This window comes from Triticum aestivum, chromosome 5A (genome assembly GCF_018294505.1).
Source record: "Triticum aestivum cultivar Chinese Spring chromosome 5A, IWGSC CS RefSeq v2.1, whole genome shotgun sequence".
Taxonomy (NCBI): domain Eukaryota; kingdom Viridiplantae; phylum Streptophyta; class Magnoliopsida; order Poales; family Poaceae; genus Triticum; species Triticum aestivum.
The window spans coordinates 614,142,574-614,149,795 of NC_057806.1; positions in this window are offsets into that span (position 1 = coordinate 614,142,574).

A 7,222-nucleotide genomic window follows, 5' to 3' on the forward strand; every position below is an offset into this window, starting at 1 on the left:
CGCTCCACCGCGCCCGACCTCGCCTCCGGCCACATCGCCGCCCCGCGCCACGCCGCGACTCCGCCGGGGCTCCTCATCGCCGGCCGCGCCGCCCCAAGGTCCTCCCCGCGCCGCCGGCGTCCTTCTCCGGTCTCCTTCCTCCACGCCGGCCGCCGCCGCGGCCATTTCCGGCGACTTCGGACCGGACTGCTACAGTGCGGCTGGATCTAGATCTGGGTTGACCTCTCTCCCCCGAAACCCTAATTTTCGTGCTACCTTTGACTGCTTGTATCTCCGCAACCGTAGCTCCGTTTTGGGCATATGATATATCAAAATCTTCGCCTCGACATGTACATCATTTCATTCCATTGCATCATTTGCATTTGAGGTCATCTTGATACCCAAAATTCTGTTAGAAGGAGGCTTCGTGAGTTAAATCGCAGATCCGTTAGTTCATCATGCACTTTTGTCATTTTTGCCATGTTTAATTTGTGCATGATATGCCTGTGCCCCTTTGGGATGAATTGTTAAGCATTTTGTCTTCTTTCCAGAGGTGCCACCCATGCATTTTTAGGATGTGTGTGTTGTCTTGTGCAACCTTGCGAAGAGAGGTACCTGAGATTGCAGATTTCAGGGACTTAGTGATTTTCACTAAGTCTGGGATATTTTAGTTCATGATGCTATATGTCCAGCTTGTTTCCTAGTGATCCGTGCCTCTTTTGAGGATGATCAGTAAGGGAGTTTTGATATTTATGTTATGCTCTATCCATCCATGTCTTTGTTGGCATATGTGGAGTGCTCTAGGTTGACTCAATCGAGCTCAACTTTTGCTTCGTTGTTAATCTGGGCAGATCGTCAACTTGTTTGCGATTTTGCCGATGCTACCGTTAGTGTTCCATTCATGCTATGCCTTCGTTCTTGCCATGTGTAGCTAGCACATTGTTCCTTCTTGCTGGTTATATGCTTTCCTTGCCATGACTTGCACCGTAGTGAGTGCATCGAGCTCGTTTACATGCCTTCGTGAGTTAAATTTCAGCATGTCTCAGTTTTCACCAAGTCTGAAAACTGATTGTGTTCGAGCTATGTTCGTGAGCTCGGTAGAGTATTTTGTGAACCCTTTTGGCCCCAGGTCACTTTGGGTGTTTTATTAAGCTTATTGAGTAGCTCCATTTCATGTTCTTACTTGTCATGTTCAGGTTTTCTATCATGTTCTTTTGCTGCTCCGAAGAGAGCATCGTGATCTGAAATTTCAGACTAGTGTTAATTTCACTAAGTCTGGAATCTGTTTTGCATTTGCGTTTTAGCCATGCTTGTTTGAACCTCTTAATGGATGAATTGGCCGTGGCTCAGTGCTAGTGTTTTGTCAACCATCTTGTGTACATCACTGCCATGTATTTTGTTTTCATGTTTGGTGGCTGTAGCATGTTCATTTCGTTGCATTTAGATGCCTACTTGCTGTAAATCGCATACCGGTGTCATATCTTAAAACGCTTGCCATTTCCAAACCGTAGCTCCGATTCCAATGATCTTTATATCGTTTTCAAGCGATTTCATCCCCTCTATCCAGTGGCATAGTTGGTTTTCCAAGTTGATGCCAGGTTCATGCATTTCCTGTCATATCTTGCATTTTGCATCCCGCATCGCATCCCGCATAGCATATCATCATTTCATCATATTGCCTGGTCTTGCCCGTGGTTGATTGTATCCTTGTTGCTTGTTTGTCTTGTTGGGTAGAGCCGAGAGACGAGTTCGCTACCGAGGAGCCCGTTGAGTTTGCTTGTGAGGATCCAGTCAACTCTGACAACTGTGCAGGCAAGATGATCATACCCTCGAAATCACTACTATCTTTGCTATGCTAGATTGCTCGCTCTTTTGCTTTGCCACTGCTATGATGCCTACCATTTGCTTGTCAGCCTCCCAATTGCCATGTTGAACCTCTAACTCCCCATTGTCCTAGCAAACCGTTGATTGGCTATGTTACCGCTTTGCTCAGCCCTTCTTATAGCGTTGTTAGTTGCAGGTGAAGGTTGGAGCCGTTCCTTGTTGGAACATTTATTTTACTTGTTGGGATATCATTATATTGCTATGTTATATTAATGCATCTATATACTTGGTAAAGGGTGGAAGGCTCGGCCTCTCGCCTAGTGTTTTGTTCCACTCTTGCCACCCTAGTTTCCGTCATATCGGTGTTATGTTCCCGGATTGTGCGTCCCTTACACGGTTGGGCTATAATGGGAACCCCTTGATAGTTCGCCTTGATTAATGCTTTTCCAGCAATGCCCAACATTGGTTTTACCATTTTCCACCTAGCCTCTTTTCCCTTGGGTTTCCGGAGCCCGAGGGTCATCTTATTTTAACCCCCCCGGGCCAGTGCTCCTCTGAGTGTTGGTTCGAACCAGGCAGCCTGCGGGGCCACCTCGGGGAAACTCGAGGGTTGGTTTTACTCGTAGCTTGACCTATCCGAGCGTGCCCTGAGAAAGAGATATGTGCAGCTCCTATCGGGATTTGTCGGCACATTCGGGCGGTGTTGCTGGACTTGTTTTAACCTGTCGAATCATCTTGTTGTACCAAGATACCGAGTCTGATCGGTGTGTCTTGGGTGGAGGTCTATTCCTTCGTTGACCGTGAGAGCTTGTTATGGGCTAAGTTGGGACCCCCCTGCAGGGATTGATCTTTCGAAAGCCGTGCCCGCGGTTATGGGCAGATGGGAATTTGTTAATGTCCGGTTGTAGATAACTTTAACTTAACTTAATTAAAATGAATCAACCGTGTGTGTTACCGTGATGGCCCCTTCTCGGCGGAGTCCGGGAAGTGGACACGGTGTTGGAGTTATGCTTGCGCAGGTTGTTCCTTTAGCTTCTCGCTCGTGCTTCGCCTTCTCTTCTCGCTCTCTTTTGCGAATAAGTTAGCCACCACATATGCTAGTCGCTTGCTGCAGCTCCACTTATATTGCCGTACCTGTCCTATAAGCTTAAATAGTCTTGATCGCGTGGGTGTGAGATTGCTGAGTCCCTGTGGCTCACAGATACTACAACTCCAGATGCAGGTCCAGGTGTTTCTGCTCCAGTTGACGATTACGAGCTCAAGTGGGAGTTCGACGAGGACTCTCAGCGATACTATGTGTCTTTTCCGGATGATCAGTAGTGGTGCCTAGTTGGGGTTATCGATTCAGGACCTTGTCGCACGTTGGGTTCTTTTTTATTTTGGCGCCGCAGTCGGGCCATGAGTGTTTGTTTGATGGATGTTATTTATGTACTCTGATGTGACGTGGCGAGTGTAAGCCAACTATGTTATCTCCCCCTTTTATTATATATTACATGGGATGTTGTAATGATTGCCTGACTTGCGACATCGCTTTCAATGCGGTTATGCCTCTAAGTCGTGCCTCGACACGTGGGAGCTATAGCCGCATCGAGGGCGTTACAGACTGAGAGCAAAGGAAGAAAGCATGCAGAGTTTAGCAACTGACAGGAAAGGACAGAAGCTGTCGAGGCAATGAAGCACCCAAAGTTTTTGTGCAGTTCCACCAAAATCGAGCATCCCTGTTGGCACATATATTGAGAGAGTGAGATTACTGTAATAGTGGGACTAGTTTATGAAACATACACTAACAAATAGAAGCACCCTCATTATCTTAATGGGTAAAGTTAGCAACATAGTAGTCTTGCTTAAAGAGAGGTATTAGTTTATTTAATCCGTGCCAATTCGCTCAACTCAACACTCAAAGGATTGCCATTTATCATAGGTTGCAAAACTTTAACGTGCAAAGATAATGGAGTTTCTCATGAGAGTAGCACGATACAAATAGAGACGACAGCAAACTAATATGGATGAAGGCCTTAGGCCCGTTCCAACCTGAGAAAAAAGCTTATTCATGTAGTCCCATAAGAGATGATAAAGCACTCACTGGAATCACACAATAGTATATATTTTTATGCACTTCAAATGTATGGTTGAAATCACTCTTGTTTACCAGTGCTGAGATTATATCGAAAGATTATCAAGAACTTCCAGCAGAGTTAAAGCACTGGCTAGGATACAGTTCATTGTATTGTCTTGTGTAGTTCCTTTTAATGTATGATTGGCACAACATGATCCCTGTTTGCACAAGCAGGAACAAGGTGAAACCTTCATTAGCTTAGTGAGAAAGGATAGGAAGACATTAGCATATTACTCAACCAGTAGCATCAAATTCATGATGGACAATACGCAAAACATTGCCTCATTGAACCAATGGCAATAAATTGACATGCAAAACAATAACACTATTATGTCATGACACTAATAATATTCCCTCCCTGCTCCACCACATGATTCACCTCCATAGACAAACATAAACGCGTACATGATTCAGCATAGGGTCCTACTAAAGATTTGTTTAACTCCAAAAGGAAAATTAGGCAGTAATAAATTAGTGGTACTTAAGTACTCCTAATTAATTAAGTGAGACAGCAGAAGTGGAAGGGTTCCCTAGAGGATCGTATCACATGTAAGGTAGTCGTTGCCAGAGCCCTTGAATGGACTCAACTGAGGCCTCTGGCTTCAGCAAGATCGCCTTGGCACTGTTTATTCTTCTTCTTCTTCCTCTTCATGCTCTGTTTCTCTTTCTCCTCACCAGTTGGTGAAACCAAGTACATGATTGGCCTTCTAATTCAGAATTGGTTTTGTCAGTGAGGGAGTACAAGTGTACTAGTAAAAAACAGCATTATTTTCTCATGGCAGTCGTAAAATAGAGATGAACACATGCATTAAATATCATTCTTACCTAAAGGAAGGTTATGGCGCCAATATGGATGATGAGGATTGGAACACAAATCTCCCTTTGTGCAGTTCCACCAAAATGAACCAACTGTTCCATTCTGACATTCCAGTTAGACATCACAAAAGTCACTTCTTTTAAGAAGAGTTTTGTGCAGTGCACCAAAAGGTCACAACAGCAACCAGGTGAATTGGATATCCCTGTTTGCACAACAAGGCACAGAGGAAACAGTCAGAGTCTCGAAAAATTACAGGCAAAAACATTTGGCTAAACTTGTCATGGCATATAACAGCACCATGTACGTAAAACAGGGGCATAAAGTGGTGATTCATAGTTTGTTGCCCCGAGAAACAAACATCCAGGAAACATATCTGGGTTGGTCCCATTTTTGTCCATTCTAGCCACCTACTCCTATGTGTGGATAGCAAATCTAGTCCTGGTCATACCACTGTGTACAACGTTACCCCTATATTTCCCTTTTCGACCAAGAGACCGGTTGGATGACCAGTCTGTACTACTTTCACCCCCTTTCCTTCCTGTTTGTACCAAGTCCGATGTACACACAGGAGGAGCTATGTGTATGGCTGAGGGGGCTGTGCCTCCCCCCAAACCTGGTAGCTTTTGTGAAGAATTTTTTTAAGATGTCATAGATTGAGAAAAATAGGGACTTTTATGTTGGAAATATGCCCTAGAGGCAATAATAAAATGATTATTATATTTCCTTGTTCATGATAATTGTCTATTATTCATGCTATAATTGTATTATCCGGAAATCGTAATGCATGTGTGAATACATAGACCACAATGTGTCCCTAGTGAGCCTCTAGTTGACTAGCTCGTTGATCAATAGATAGTCATGGTTTCCTGGTTATGGACATGGGGATGTCATTGATAACGGGATCACATCATTAGGAGAATGATGTGATGGACAAGACCCAATCCTAAGCTTAGCTCAAAGATCGTGTAGTTCGTTTGCTGTAGCTTTTCTGAATGTCAAGCATCATTTCCTTAGACCATGAGATTGTGCAACTCCCGGATACCGTAGGAGTGCTTTGGGTGTACCAAACGTCACAACGTAACTGGGTGACTATAAAGGTACATTACAGGTGTCTCCGAAAGTGTCTGTTGGGTTGGCACGAATCGAGACTGGGATTTGTCACTCCGTACGATGGAGAGGTATCTCTGGGCCCACTCGATAATGCATCATCATAATGATCTCAAAGTGATCAATTGGTTGATCACGGGATCATGCATTACGGTACGAGTAAAGTGACTTGCCGGTAACGAGACTGAACAAGGTATTGGGTTACCGACGATCGAGTCTCGGGCAAGTAACGTACCGATTAACAAAGGGAATTGTATACGGGTTTGCTTGAATCCTCAACATTGTGGTTCATCCGATGAGATCATCGAGGAGCATGTGGAAGCCAACATGGGTATCCAGATCCCGCTGTTGGTTATTGGGCGGAGAGCCGTCTCGGTCATGTCTATGTGTCTCCCGAACCCGTAGGGTCTACACACTTAAGGTTCAGTGACGCTAGGGTTGTAGAGATATGAGTATGCAGTAACCCGAAAGTTGTTCGGAGTCCTGGATGAGATCCCGGACGTCACGAGGAGTTCCGAAATGGTCCGGAGGTGAAGAATTATATATAGGAAGTGCAGTTTCGGCCATCGAGAGAGTTTCGGGGGTCACCGGTATTGTACCGGGACCACTAGAAGGGTCCCGAGGGTCCACCGGGTGGGGTCACCCATCCCGAAGGGCCCCATGGGCTGAAGTGGGGAGGGGAACCAGCCCCTGGTGGGCTGGTGCGCCCCCCCTTGGGCCCCCCATGCGCCTAGGGTTGGGAACCCTAGGGGAGGGACGCCTCCACTTGCCTTGGGGGGTACTCCACCCCCTTGGCCGCCGCCCCCCCTAGGAGATCCCATCTCCTAGGGCAGGCGCACCCTCCTAGGGGGCCTATATAAAGGGGGAGGGTAGCAACACCTCATGTCTTGGTGACTCCCTCTCCCCTGCTACACCTCTCCCTCTCGCAGAAGCTCGGCGAAGCCCTGTTGCGATCACTGTTGCATCCACCACCACGCCGTCGTGCTGCTGGATCTTCATCAACCTCTCCTTCCCCCTTGCTGGATCAAGAAGGAGGAGACATCATCCGCTCCATACGTGTGTTGAACGCGGAGGTGCCGTCCATTCGGCACTTGGTCATCGGTGATTTGGATCACGGCGAGTACGACTCCATCATCCCCGTTCTCTTGAATGCTTCCGCTCGCGATCTACAAGGGTATATAGATGCACTCTCCTCTCGTTGCTAGTTGACTCCACAGATTGATCTTGGTGAAACGTAGGATTTTTTTTGTTTTCTGCAACGTTCCCCAACATGTCACCCCTTCATAAAGCCATATTTCGCCATTGCCCCTCCCAATGATCCTGTGCTAGCTCCGCCACTGGATGTACATACTAAATTCCCCCACCCCCACTTTATTTCT